This window comes from Panthera tigris, chromosome B4 (assembly GCF_018350195.1).
Source record: "Panthera tigris isolate Pti1 chromosome B4, P.tigris_Pti1_mat1.1, whole genome shotgun sequence".
Taxonomy (NCBI): domain Eukaryota; kingdom Metazoa; phylum Chordata; class Mammalia; order Carnivora; family Felidae; genus Panthera; species Panthera tigris.
The window spans coordinates 18,822,675-18,837,853 of record NC_056666.1 but is presented as its reverse complement, the minus strand read 5'-3'; the positions used below and the strand labels follow the sequence as shown (position 1 = coordinate 18,837,853).

The 15,179-nt window shown below is 42.9% G+C and overlaps 1 long non-coding RNA gene across 1 annotated transcript; it reads right to left on the bottom strand.

Annotated features, from left to right (window-relative positions):
* Positions 1 to 8,149: 8,149 nt before the first annotated feature.
* On the bottom strand, positions 8,150 to 14,681 carry LOC122240237. The gene is made up of 3 exons (XR_006219666.1): positions 14,545 to 14,681; positions 9,966 to 10,057; positions 8,150 to 8,462 (listed from the first exon to the last, which is right to left on the bottom strand). It is a non-coding gene; the product is annotated as an uncharacterized LOC122240237 (long non-coding RNA).
* Between the last annotated feature and the right edge of the window lie 498 nt (positions 14,682 to 15,179).

Here is a 15,179-nt window from a genome sequence, read left to right as displayed (position 1 = left end):
AATGTGTGTGGAAAGAAAGGACACAGAAGAAGAAAAGATCTGGAGGTGTGGGTGGGTGTGTGGATTTTTCCCCTTTTCTCGTCTTTGCCTTTAAAGATTCCCTTCTTAGTTAGAAGTGCAGAATCATCTGTATTCTTGCTGTGGAGATAACGATCTGTATTGCACTTCAGCTTCTGCGATCCGGAGGACACAAACCACAGAGATTCTATTATCATAGTCCCCGATTCAGTGATAGAGACGAAATGAAGGGCACGTCTTGTATGGTTAACAGAATAGAGCAGGTTCCTAAATCTTAGTAGACATCGTATTACATTTTCGAGCGCCGAGACATTAAGTTTTAAAGTACAGTACTTGGATATTTGGGTGTAGGTATATAAGTGGTTGTGGCCACTTTCTATCCCTCAAAACCTTACAAGGGGTGGGAAAGCCTGAAGAGATGAGTTCTCCTTAGAATTTGCAAAACAGGAAGCTGGATTCTTGCTCCCTAGCGAGGTTGGAGCGGGGGTGTGGAGGGGGGTGTGGAGGAGGAGAGAATGAGAGCATGAACCGGCCTATTGTGAAGAAGTATTTTCCGTCGCACCTTTATCTGATTTCTTCTTTACTTTTTAAAAGCATTTCCACCTGACATTATGCACTTGCATTTTCTGATTCTGAATATTTGAACTCTGTGTGCATTCGCTGCTCAACAGAGAAGAGACCTAACACCTGACAGGAAAGATTTTTCTGCAGAATCTTGTGCTGTGTTTCTTCTCAGAGCCCGAAACTCACAGACATCGTCTCTCCTTAAACAGTAAAAGGTATGCTCCTTGCTGCTGGGAAGTTTACAACACAACTGTTTAAAGAGGGTTAATTCAAATGATGGTATAAAGCCCCCTGATTAAATAAATTCATCAGGACTCCCAGAAATGATAGAAATTCATACTCGGTCAGATTTGTCTGCCGTAAAGTATATACATTGATGTGTAATGTCCTTTTCTTTCCACATAATTCTTTACCACAAGCACTTGACAGAGACCTCTGAAGCAAACCCTTACACTAAGGTAGAATCCTAGATGAAGAGTGGATTTGCTGTTGGTGGGGGGAGTGCGAGGGGGCGACCTGCAGACTCACTGTGCTCAGCTTCTACCTTCAAGTACACGTCTCCCAGAGGCTATAAGGAGGGAGCTGAGCTATCCCTGTGCCCTCCAGGACTGAAGGTTGCACCCCTTCCCTCCATTTCAAGAAAAGCAGCTCTGCCCAGGTATTCTTGACATCTACCGATTGAGGCAGAGATCATTGTTTTTGTTTCCAGTTTCCATTTCTACCCCCCACCCCCAATTTTCCTCTGGGGAACCATCCTACTATGCATCTCAGTCCATGTGGAATTACTGATATCAGCCCGAGCTACGGAGATGTGCATGTAACTCAAGCCTGACTGATTGGACTACTCCATTCTCCCAGCCAGAGTGGTGAAGTTCAGACATGGGCCAGGGTCCCAATCAGAACCAATGTGATGGAATCTTTGGACACTTGCAGGGCCTGTTGAAAGATCTGTTATCTTTTTCCACTCGCCTTGAAGTTCCGGGAATGCAAGCCTAGAGCTGTTGGCAACCACTTTGTCATCACGAGGGGTGACTGACTGAGCATGGCATCAACACATGGGACTCTAGTGGCATAATACATGCTTATGAGGAACTGAAACAATTTTCAGAATAAAGTAGTAATCTGGTGTGCTAACGCAGGTCTGACAGTCTGGTTCTTGGCTTCTCATTTTCTCTGCTCCTGCTGCACTTCTGAGAGTTTGTTCCCTTTTCCATGTCTTATGGCTTCTGCTCACTCATGGCTTTTAATAACTACTTTCTCTTTATACGTATATTGGCTTCTGTGGTTCTCTATTACTTGGGTTCCTATTGTGTGTTTTTCCTCTTCAACATAGTCAAGTAAGAAGGTCTAGTTGGGTTAGTTATTCACTGACCCATATCAAGTGTTCCTGTTAGAAAATATAAACTACTTTCCTATTCTCACACACACACACACACACACACTCACACACACGGCAGGGGAGGAAAAACTTCTATCCTCTGAGGGTCTGTGGCTGGGCTTGAGAATTAAACTAACATAAGACAAATTAGCAGGAGAAATTAGCAGGTTTTATTTAATATTTTTACATGTACGTGGGAGTCTTCAAAAGGAAAGTGAAAAACCCAGGAAATTGTTGGGTCCAAAACTTATATATCTTTTTAAACAAAGAACAACAAATTGTGTGGATGTGACAAGACAAGGAGGCTGGGGCTGCGGCAGTAAATTGTAGGACGGGGACTAGGAAATACATGGGGAAACCAATGGAAGATAAGAGTTGTTTTAGTGGGTGGTTTGTCCAGACCCATCTTGGTGTCAACTCTGAGTCTCTGGTGATAAGAATGTTCTCTTCTGGGTGCAGGGAAGGCACATTTCTCATGGGAAATACCAGGACGTGCTTTTAGGTAGAAAAAAGGAGGACAGAGAGCCCTTTTTCCATCTACGATTTCTCAAGTTCCTCCCGCTTAAAACAGTCAACACACAAAAGTGGAGGTTTGGGGGGATAGCATGTTCTAAAGTCCTTCAGTAATCTCATTATAATATACCAGTAGAATCTATACTTTTAAAATTATTTCTTGTGCACCTATTATGTGCTAGGCATTTTTCTATACACATTACCCCATATTCATGTACTTTGTTCTCATAAAAACCCACCAGGGAAGAACTGTTATTATCTTCATTCTATGGTTGAGGAAACTATAAAATTTAAATGATCTGCCTGAGATTATAGAGCTAGCAAGCAGATGAACAGTATTCCGATCTCTAGACTCCTGCGTCATTAATTTTTCCTTTATAATGACCCAGGCTTACTTGGCCACACCACATCGTAGGCTGTTGGCTCCCTTTGTGACCAATCTGTATATGAGGCTTCCTTTGTGTCAGGGCCGAACTCAGGCAGATCACCTCTGCCCAGTGTGACATAGGAGTCAGTAGGTAGGAAAGGACCTCTGTCTTCCTGGGGCTCTTCCCCAGCATTCGGGAGAAAAACATAGAATTTCAAGTGATCGTTTCCTCTTTCAACAGGAGTACATGGCTAAACAATTACATCCTCGCCCAGGGTCGAGGGCACATCACAGCCTCCTCTCCCCCCCTTTCCCCTCCCTACCCCGGCCAGCCCCGTTCACACTCCCCTTTCCTTTTGTATCACATCCTTCTTCTTCATGGCACTTATGAAAACGCTTACTTATATCTATTTTCCTGTGTGTGTGTCTCTCTAACCTTTATCTCCTCCATTTCCACCAGGGCAGGAAAATGTGATGTTTCATCAACTGCTGAGTCACCAGCTGATTTTGGCTGTGGTAGGCCATTGCATAAATGAACCAAGAGACGAATGGATGAACCCCTTATCTGGGTTTCTCCTTTAGGAAAAGAAAGGTCTAAAACAGAGGTGAAGAGGGCATTGCTCAAGCACTAAAATAAGTCATCTACGAAGACAAAAAAGATGGCCACGGCAGCCAAATCAAGTTGGAGAGTGTCTGGTTAATATTGCGTAAGATAGATGCTGTACAGATAAGGTGACCGTGTGTCCCAGTTTGCTTGGGACAGTCCTGTCTGCCCCTGCTGACCTGGCATCCTGTCTGGTTTAGCCTTTGTCTGGGATAATTTGATTAAATCTCAATCCTTGATGACCTGTCTGCGTGTTCCTGGCTCCTTCCGGGCCCACAGTAACTACTACCTCTCTTCCGAGGGTAACATGCATGTGGGTTGGATTTGCTGACATTAACTGTGCGCTCAGACAAGCCCTGGTCCCCTGACTCTCAGCCTGCAGTGGCTGTGGGAGAAGCACCCCAACTTGCCCCCCATGATGGCCACTTGGTCTGCCAGCCAAATGTGCCATAGACACTGCCATTTGCTTCAACACGTACAAAGTTTCAGCTGCATTTGGGGGAGCCCGAGGAAAATGAGGGAAAACTATAGGTTCGGTGGGTGCAAAATATCTGTGGGAAACAACAAGTCCTCTCATTCTTGAAAGTAGGAATTGTGCGGACACCTTTTTTAGAAACCTCGTTCATTTTTTATTTTTAATCTCCTTTTCCCTTTATATTTTTTGTAGATGTTTGCCGTTCTGTGATTTTCATTTCTACATGGCCCGTTAAACATTCAGATTCCAGGACTCACTCACAGATGCTGAGATTCAATAGGCCTGAGGTGGGACCCAGGAATCTGCATTTTCCACAAGTTTCCTCCAGGATCCTGACCCAAGTGGTCTATAGAACACACTTGGAGAAAAGCTTGTGTCTGCACAGGTGCACAGCACATTCCCAATGGCTAGGTGTGGTGGTAGAATTTCAGGTGTGAGGAAGGATCTAGGTACCCGAGGGAGAGGAAAGATGCAAACCAAACCCTAGTCAGCTTCCTGAACCTTCTCCTCGGCTCATTGGTGCAATTCTTTGTAAAATCAAGGTTCGTGAGAATCAGTTCTGTGACACTCTTCCACCCTCCACACTGATCACAGTTGACACAAGATACAGTCCCTCATTCTCCGCCATCACCCAGGCCCGTCTTCAGCAAAGATCCCGTAAGGCTGGTTCAGCCAGAATGCCCCTTACTCCTCACGTTTCCTTTTAGAAACGTCCCCTCTACTGACGGACACCTGCTCCCAGACTATAAATTCCCACTTGCCCTTGCTGCTTTCGGAGTCACATCTGGTTCTGTACTGAGGTCTCTCTTCCCCTATTGCAACAGTCCCGATAAAACCTGTTTTTGCTGCTTTACCTGATGTCCAGCTCTGGTTGGTCTTCAACAATACTGACATCTCCATTGAGGTAAATATGGGCAACATGGGTATGTTTCATCTCAGCGGTTTGGAAATAAAAAACTTGAGTGTGTATTTAAATACGTAAATATATATTATAGATTTTCTTTTAGAGGGTACATTTTTTCCCCTCTGAGCATCTGAGAACTTCCCGCTTTAAAAAAAAAAAAATCAACCCATCTGCTGTGTTTGCCATGCACAAAAGAAAACGTTCCAAGTTGGGCTGGATTTCACTGAAGCCATTGTACCGAACTGGTTTTCAGCAATAACAGCTACAAAAATCGACATCGTTCCTTTAAAAAAGACCCGTGTGGCATATTTCTTGTGGCGCCCAGATGGTGCAAAAGGGAAGCAAGACGTACAGTCCCTGGAGCTGGGTGCCACTCAAGCTCTCCACGTGCTCATGCATGTGCAGTCAGCGTGGCCGGCCACACGGAAACCAAACAGGCACACATGGCCAGTGTTTGAGAACTCTGCAACATATTTCTGCCTCAGTCGAAAAAATAAAGCAAACCGACCAGTGGTATTTGCTAAATGTCAGCATTTGAAAAGAACAACAAAGACAGATTTCAGTGAAATTCGTAACGTTCTGGAAGCAGCAGGAAGATGCCCCAGAAAAAGCCTTTTACTGGAAGGGAGAAACTTAAGGTTTCCGGCCTCTCTCCATTTACTTCACTGGGTGTACGAAAATGTCAAATCTTTGAGGGGAAAAGATGAAGAGTCAAATTATATATTCTGTGCGATTGCCTAATGTTCCGGAATTTTGTCCATAATTAAGAATGACCATACGCCTTGTATATCATTGTCCCACGGGGACAAGTTCAACCCCCTGGGGAACCATTTACAAAAGCAGCCGATCCTAGCACAAAACTTTGGGTTGGGGTCCCCGAGTCCCCCACTGGAAGGGGGTGGAGTGAGGGAAGAAATAATTTATGTGTTAAAGATGGGTCTCGGGGTCTGAATTCCTGGGTTTGTGTTCTTGGCTTCTAGTGGCTTCTAGCTGTGCGACCTTAGGCAAGCAACTTAGACTCTGATTCTCTAAAACTCTCATATTTACTTCTTAAGATTGTTGTTAAGATTTAGAAATAGCATCTAAACAGGCTAGCAGAGTACCTGGTACACGTTAGCACTCAGCACATGCTGAATGTTATTATTATGATTCCTCTCACTGAGACACAAGATGAAAATCAGCAGCATCACACATACTTCATTCACTCAAAACTTTTTGCTTGGCATGTTCTGGAATTTTCTCTTTTGATTTGTGAGGCTTTTAGAATTGTAATCGAAATGCCCACTGCTGACCCCTCTTTTCAACCTTTTCTTTTGAAATCCTTTGTTAAGAGAGTGGATTCAATGAACTTCTCTCTATGGCAGACTTTTTAAGGACCATTTTGAAACGGAGCTGTCTCAGTGAAAGTTACTGTGGAGCAAAGAAAGGAGTGGGGTGGAGTTGGGTGGGAAGGGGTTTCCAAGGCCGAAGAAAGTTTGCGGACACTCTAGATTAATTTTTTTTTCTGAAGAATCTTCCAGAGATCTTAGCTATATAATAAAGACTTATTTAGCACTTCTAAATAAGTGCCAGGCACTGTTGTAAACAGTAACATACTAATCCTGTCAGGTAGCAGATAGGAGACAGCAGATCCTCATTTTACCAATAAGAAAACAGAGAGGTTGAGTACACAGCCTGAGGTTTCACAGCTAAGGAAGGGAGAGCTGCTGTTCTGGTCCCTGGCCTCTGCTTTGAACCCCTTGCACATGCTATTGGGCAGTTAGAGGCTCTAAGAGGAAGCCTGGCTCTGTGACTCTGTAATCCCCTACATGTATTTCTACAGAACCCACTCTCTTGCGGAACATCTACGTGCCTAGTTTTCTCCGTAATTCACGAATTCATTGACCTCAATAGGAAAAAGAAATTTACATTTATCGACCAGCTGCTATATGTCAGGTATGGTGCTGGGGTCTTCCTCCCCACCGTGATGGGTAGTCAGTACACAGGCAAAGGTTTCACCTGAAAATGCTGAAGTGTCTTTGGATTTGATTAATGAAGCCCATATGATAGGCTATTGCTATGTAGCTTGTCCTCGCTACTGGATTTTCCTGGCTACTAGACACAACTACTCATGCTATCAGCCAAAAAGAAATAAACTAGGTGTTGGGATTCTAAACAACAATCTCAAATTAGATCACAAATCATTTCCGAAAGAGCCAAGCCCCCCACCCAGCTGAAGGTGTTTGCATTAATAAACACCCCGGGTTCCCACCTTCTCCAGAGATCATCCAACTGCCTGCTCTAGCCCAGCTCAATCACCTCAGGCCCTTTTCTCCCCAAACTCCTCCCACTGCTCCACAAAAGCGATGCTGACTCTTCTAGAAGCCATCTCTGAACTTATAAGCAGACTTTGTTATCTGTTAGTCGGGAATTTTAATCCAAAGCGTAAGACAGAGTAAAGTCAAAAGAAATAAACATACAGCGGTTACCAAATTCTTTGGAAAGTTAAAAAAAAAAAAGGCACATCCTGTTTAAATTTAATAAAGTGTTTTTTCATTGTCACCTTAGAAGCTGTAAAATATGAAGGCATCTCTGAATTACAGTGTTCAGTTGATTAAAGATAACCAAGGCTGAACACAGAGGCAGGAAAATGGAAAAATGATCCATGCCTCTACTCTTTGTTATTCCTCCGAACCTACATGACAACAAAGCCATCCTTCTCTCAGCAACTAAATTATTTTTATAACTAATCTGTGTGTTTTGCGCCTTGTGTTTCATTCAAACGTGGTTGCTAATGATGACGAGTAAATATATCTCCAAATAGTCCTCAATTTCTATGTATCATTTATTTATCTCTTTAAAACTAAAAATAATTCAGACAGACATTTGCATGTTCTGTTTTTATGTAAAATGAAGGATGGATAAATGTGATTAGATTGAGCTGTAATTTTTATACAACAATAGCTTGGTGCTGTCACATCAGCTTTTAAAGCGTCCTAAGATAAGAGATGGTAAACACACACACACACACACACACACACACGCAAACAAACAAGCCAACACGAGCAACAGCAAGCCCTGAAGATTTAAAAAACAAAAACAAACCAGAAAGCCTAAAGTGTCCTAGGATGTTCACTTTCTTGGAAAATTTTTCCCTTTAAGAAATACTTTGCAAAGCTAATAGGTCAAGAATGAGTCGAGGCAAATTTTCCACAGAGGTGTAGAACTCCAGGAATATGTTTTTATTAGGAAAAAAAAAAAAAGAATTAGTTGTACAGAACCACGAGTCTGTGATATGTGATAACAAACTTAGTGTTCACACAGTTACTTGGTTAAAAGAGGTTCATTCCTTCCTTTCTCTGGAAACTCAGGGCCATGCCCAAAGTAATTTCTTTCTGGTGATACCTTATTAGGATAAAGGTGATCATCTAACCAAACTAGGACTGTGTGTATCTTTTATTAATCTGTCTCCTATTTTTTGTCCTTGCTGTACTGACTCTTTGCTTCCTGCTCAGTGGCACGTTGGTCTACGTTCACGGCCTCTCGTCATGGATGAGGCAGAGGAGAAAAATCAAATGAAGAAGTAAAATACTTCCCTTTTCACTCTTGTCTTCCAGAAGCCTAAGCGCTCAAGGGCATTTAGATGATTCTCACAGTGATCTAAAACGACAAAATTCCTGATTGTAGATAACCAAAGAATCTAGGCCGGAAACACTAGGAAAGCTTTTCACCAATCTAGAACGAGATTTCCCTCACCAGGAAAGCGGGTAAGAGAGTGGGACATTTGGAGCTTATTAGACTCAGGAAGTCCAGTGTAAATGACTGCATGGTACATCCAGGAAAAAAAACTGACCATCCCCAAGTACACCCACCTGGGGGCCATTAACAGCCTGGCCAAATCTCCCTTGACCCATGGCCAGGGAAAAGACCACCATGAGGGACCCTGAGGGCTATGAAGTCATGGTCCACAGAACTGTCCCTCCCTTGACCCTAGCGTTCCCTTGAACAGCCTCTACTTATGGCCTCTGACCAGGGGGCATGCCATATATCCTTCTGTCAGCGCCAGTGCTGATTTCTAAATGGCAGACAACAGCTCGCTGAGTGAAAGCTAAGCCAAACTAAGCGGTCTATTCATTCATTCATGTATTCATTCATTCACTCATCCATTCATTCATTCATCCACCTCATTGACTTCATCAAACAATTATTACACCCCTACGATTGCTGGACACCCACTCTGCACCGGGCAGAGAGAAAAATGAGTCTCTCCCCTGTGGCTCTTCCATTCCTTTGGGAAGGCAAAGTGCCATGAAGAAAAACAGAGGTTGAGGGATTGGAGAGAGAAGGGAGGCGGTTCTGAATAAGGGCCGGTCTGGAGAGCGGCCTGGAGGAGGAGGAAGAACCCCAGGCAGAGGGGCGAGCAAGCTCAACGCCGAGAACCCGAGGCTGAGCTAGGGGCCCCTGGGAGGGGCAATCAGGAGGCCAGCACGTGGGAAGAGGGTTGGCACAGGCTGGATTGTGAAGAGCAGCGATCGGAGGGGTCTGTGAGCCTCCAGGACAGGAGTGCCACAGGCAGTGTTTCCCATATGCTTAAGTGACCAGGTAAGAGGCACAAAACTGATCTCCAGTCTCAGTGAAGGAAAACAGGTTGAGGCCGCCGGCCTGGGCACACTGACTGGAGCACTCATGGTATACTCTGCCCCCTGTGTGTTTCAGATAATATATATATATATATATTTAATTTTTTAAAATATTTTTGGAGAGAGAGAGAGAGAGAGACAGAGCATGAGCAGGGGAGGGGCAGAGAGAAGGCGAGACACAGAATCCGCAGCGGACTCTAGGCTCTGAGCTGACAGCTCAGAGCCTGACGTGGGGCTCGAACCCATGAACCGTGAGATTGTGACCTGAGCCGAAATCAAGAGTCTGACGCTTAACTGACTGAGCCCCCAGGCGCCCCTCAAACTGAGATATTTGAAAGGTCAACATATGGTCCAAATTATTGGGAAGGTTAATGGTAATGGGTCAAAAAACCTTTCTGCTACTGATACCTTAAAACTCCCTAAATTGGGAGACCCTCAAATTTGGAAGTAAGGACTCCCAGTCTGATTTTTCACCATATGGCAAATTTTCCAGGCCCGTGGAAGAGATTAAAGGCATACTTACTCCTTCCTTTGTTGACTTCCTCTGTAGCTTGAACCGCATACTGAAATCAATGATCTCATTCTTTTTCAAGGTCATTGAGCACTGATTCATTTCTGATATAGAAAAGGTGATATCTGTATGTTAATGCTTAACGTTTGAGAGTCACCGATAGAATTCTTGGAGCATTAGGGGCTCTCTTCTTTCATGACTTCTAGATTAGGGTGTAATCCCACTAAATGCTGGTTAAAACCTTATACTTTTCCTTCATAGCTCTTACCACTGTTTTGCTCATATATTTGTGTATGAGATAATTTGTTTAATAATTTAAGAGCTGCTCCCTGCTTCTAGACTGTAAGCATGAGTAGGGCAGGAGCAGGTTCTGTTTGGGGATCATTTTATGATCGGCGTGTACTCAGGCATAGACACGTAGTATGCCCTCAGTAAAGTGACAAGATTGTTATTAGTGACTGGATGTACTTGTGTATTATGGGGAGGAGGTGACAGGTGTGAAGGTGAACGGTCACAGCGGCTCTCAGGTTACCATACTATGAGGCAGAGCATTTGTCTTGTCAAACAATCTAAAGAAATTAGCAGTAGAGTTATCAAGTGAGATGAAATGGTGCTGTGAGCTTATGACTAGAAAACGTCCATATTTAGGTCAGCCTGGGGATGGGTTCAGAAGGGTAACCTCTCATAATGGAAGGAGTGAGGGAACTCTCTGGGCTCCTTTTCATAAGGGCACTAATCCCATTCATGAAGACTCTACCCTCATGACCTACCATGTCCCAAGGGCCTCACCTCCTAATAATATCACACGGGGTGAAGGGGTTAGTTAGGATTTCAACCTATGAATTTGGGGAGGGCACAAACATTTAGTGCACTGTTCTAAGCACTTTATATCTATTTTCGATCTGATCCTTACATCACTATTATAAGATTGTGTACTACTGTTATTAGCCCTCATTTTCTAAGTGAGGAAATTGGGGCACAAAGATTTTAAGCATCTTGGCCAAAGTCACAGAGCTCGCAAGAGGGAGATCCAAGCATCACGTGCTCCTGACCACATAACTAAGTAAACTGCTGTATGATGCTCCCTGCTATATACTAGGGTCACAGGCACTCAAGTAAGATGGCACTTGGATGATATTTCCCATGTCAAACTTGTAGTAATTTCCTGATTGTCAGGTATCAGATGATTTTTAGCATCGCTAATCACCTTACTTCGACCAGTTATTTCGGCTCTGTTTTGTATGGCTGTATTTCAAGTCACTGAACTAACTCCTTACTATGTCCTGCCCACTCTGTGGCCTTCATGATTCTGCTTTGTTGTGTATTCTGTTGTTCTCTGCCTGGAATACTTTCTCTTGTTCTTTGCTGATAACCATCAGGACACAGTCAATGCCATCTCCTCTGTGAAGTTATCCCTCCTTACCTCCCCTTCAAACATTGCTCTGATTGTTGTTGTTACGTGCTCCTTTGTTTATGGCCCTTGTCATAATTGCATTTCATACACACGTGGTACGTTTGCCTTTTGCCTGGGATAGTTAGCTTATCTGGAACTAGGGCTATGACTTAGGCTGGTTGGTTTGTTTGTTTGTTTCCTTTTCGCTTGTTTTAAAACATTTTTATTTTATTTTTTAATTTTATTTATTTTGCTTTATGATTTCTTTCTTTTTTTCTTTTATTTTCAGAAGTAGAATTCAGTGATTCATCACTTACATATAACACCCAACAAATGCCCTCCTTAATGCCCGTCACCCATTTAGCCTACGCCCCCACCCAACACTCCTCCAGCAACCCTCAGTTTGTTCTCTGGATTTAAGAGTCTCTTAAGGTCTGCCTCCCTCTCTCTCTTTAGCTTACTTTTTCTTCCCTTCCTCTATGTTCATCTGTTCTATGTCTTAAATTCCAAATATGAATGAAATCATATGATATTAATCTTACTCTGACTTATTTCTCTTAGCATAATATACTCTAGTTGCATCCATGTTGTTGCAAATGGCGAGATTTCTTTCTTTTTGATTGCCAAGTAATATTCCTGTGTGTGTGTGTGTGTGTGTGTGTGTGTGTATGTGTGTGTGTATGTCACATCTTCTTTATCCATTCATTAGTTGATGAATATTCAGGCTCTTTCCATAATTTGGCTATTGTTGATAGTGCTGCTGTAAACGTTGGGGTGCATGTGCCCCTGTGAATCAGCATTTTTGTATCTTTTGGATAAATACCTAGTAGTGCAATTGCTGGGTATGACTTAGGTTTTAATCTGGTCTTCCCAAGTGTCTTTTCCAACCATCCCAGGAGCTAGTAAGTCCTGGCACATAGAAGATGCACCATCAACAGCATTAATGAAGACATTAGAATGTAAATGAACCAATTTTCTTCACGTGGGGAGATAAGTAAAGGAATAAAGCTCCTAAAGAATCTGTTTGAAAAATATGAGTTACAGAGTGAAGGAAAAGAAGGTTGTGTTAGTTGATTAACCCTGGTCTTCATCAAAATACATTTTCCAAAAATGTTTAACTGCTTCATCCTTTTAGTTTACGATTGATCAACTTAACTGCCAGGGGAGGAAGTATGAGACGTTCCTAAAGTCATCCTTCCCTTTATAGATGAGTAGATAGAATTATGAAATTACAAGAAACTTCTTTATAAATGAGAAACCCAGTGCTTAGAGTTTTGTTGTCATTCCTAGTATCCTCCTGTGAGAGAAACTCATAACTGAAAAATTTGCACTATATTCCATACTAGGTAGTTGAAGCTTCTTAGATGAGGGTAAGAAATTGTAAGATAAGTCATCAGATTTCCTTTTGTTTGTGTCAATGTGTGTGAGAGGGTGTGTGTGTGCATACATGCATATTTGAACATGTACATAATATCGTCAAGTAAATTAACTTTTTGAGCCTTCGCTTTCTCATGATGTCTACTTTACTGGATTAGAAACAATTAGCACAGTGCCCTGCACAAAGTAGGTACCAAATAAATGATAACTACAAGTTTCACTATTAATACAAAAAAGGACAGTATCTTATTTCCTCAATTAATGCAGTATCATGAGGACTTTGATATGTCATTAAATATTCTTTTGAATCATCATTTTCCTGGGCCACAATGTCCACTCTATTGACCACTGACTCATAATTTTTTGGATAATTTACCTTGCCCCAAATGTGATATTTCCCCAGGTTTGTTTTTTTTTTTTTTTTTTTTTTGGCTAATATAAATAACCCTGCAGAGAACATCTGTGCCTATAAAACTTTGCCTAAGTTTCTGCTTTTTTCTTTAGGGTGCATTCCTAGAAGAAGAATTGATGAATTTAAATATATAGACTTTGTGTAGAAATTCCTTTCGTGTAATGTTACATTGCTTTCCAGGAAGTTCGACCCAGTTACTTTCCCAATGATAGTCTAAATTGTCATAACCATTTCACTGCATTTTTGACAACATGATGTGTCTATTTTTAAACTTCTTCCTGGTCTACTAGTCAAAATAGCATCTGATTGTCATTTCGATATGCATAGTTGATGGTCAATGATTTTGAACATTTATATCTCCTTGAAATCCTTTGTTCACTGGCCTTCCGAGACACTCCGCTCCACTCCACTCCACTTTCTTTTGGTCCATTATTTGTTCTTCCTCAGCTCCTGAACTTCTTCATGTTGGAATGTCCCATGAGCCAGTCATTAAGCCACATTTTTTTTTTTCTCTATCTACATTCACTTCTTGGATGATCTCACTGGTGCCATGGCCTTAAATACAATATTTATGTCAGACGCTCCCAAATTTATGTCTCTATTCCAGACATCTCTTTTGAACTTCAGACCCATAAATCCATTTTCTGTTCAACATCTTCACTTAGACATGTTATAAAAATAAAAAAGACATTTCAAACACAAGCTGTTCTACGCTGCGCTTCTAATCCTCCCTTACAAACTTGTTCATTTTTCAGTCTGCTCATCTTCGCTAATGGCCGGTCCACTCTTCCAGATTTAGCCTCAGAGCCTGGACTTGTAGGGGACTCTGTCTCTGACATCCCATATCTAACACATTAGCAGGCCCTCTTGGCTCTCCCTTCAAATGTGGCCACCATCCGGCCAATTTTCCACATCGTCATTGCTTCGCTGTAATATTGTTCCTCCCACCCCGTTCTTAATGCCCCTGACCCATTTTTGAGGCCCTGGCTAGAGGCTGGTCCATTTCCTTTCTCAAGCAGTCAATTACGTCTGCTTCCGTTATAAGGCTTTCACATTCGGGACCACTGTACATCGACCCTAATTGTTTCAGGGCCAGGTATCCGACAACTAGCAACAGCCCCTCTCCCCCAGAACCAGAAAAATTATTCAAACTAGCCAAGCCACAAAGGCCCCCATGGACACCTAGCTAACCCCACCCTGCGTGGCCCATATAAGCTTCTTCTTACAGCTCCAGCTAGCTGTTCCCTTGTCCCTGGTTGCAGCCCCCTGTGTGACCTGCCTGCAGCCTTCTCCCCTTTGAAGATGTGAGTGATAGAGTTCTGCCCTTTATCATAACCTCACGGTATTATGTCTCCCATCCCCAAACCTTTAATCATAGAGAACCTCCATCCCAGTCCAAGCCACGTTACCTCTCCCCTGGATGACGGCATCCACCTCTCGTCTGGCCTCGCCCAGAAGCCAGGTAATCTTTATCAGCTGGAGGTTAGATCTCGTTACACAACCACTCAGTACGCTTCAGTGGTTTCACCTCTCCCCCAGGATAACACTGGCCTCATTTCCTCTCTGACCTCTTCCTGTGACTGCCTGCCTAATGTAACTCTTCATAAGCCACGCTGACATGCTTGCTGTTTCTTGAACATTCCAGAAATGTTTCCTCCATGTGGCCTTTGTACTTGGTGCTCCCTTTGAAATACTCCCTGGTCATGACTCAGATGTTACCTTCCCGGATTACCCCCTTAGAGTGAGAAATCCACTTCTCTGACATTCGTGATCTCCTCTCCCTGTTGTACTTTTCCACTTGCCTATATTTTCTAACTCATTACATTAGGTATTATCTAGATATTGTTTTATTGTCTGTCTTGCCCCGCTAGAATATAAATACATAAGGGCAGGGGATATCTGTCATTCTCTTCACTGTTTTATCTGAAAGGCAGCCCAGGGTAGTGGCCAAGAGCACAGCCCCAGGTCTGGTCTCTGCCTCTCACTTGCTGGGTGGCTGTCGACCAATTGCTCAACCACTAAGTTCCTCCGTTTCCTTTTCTAT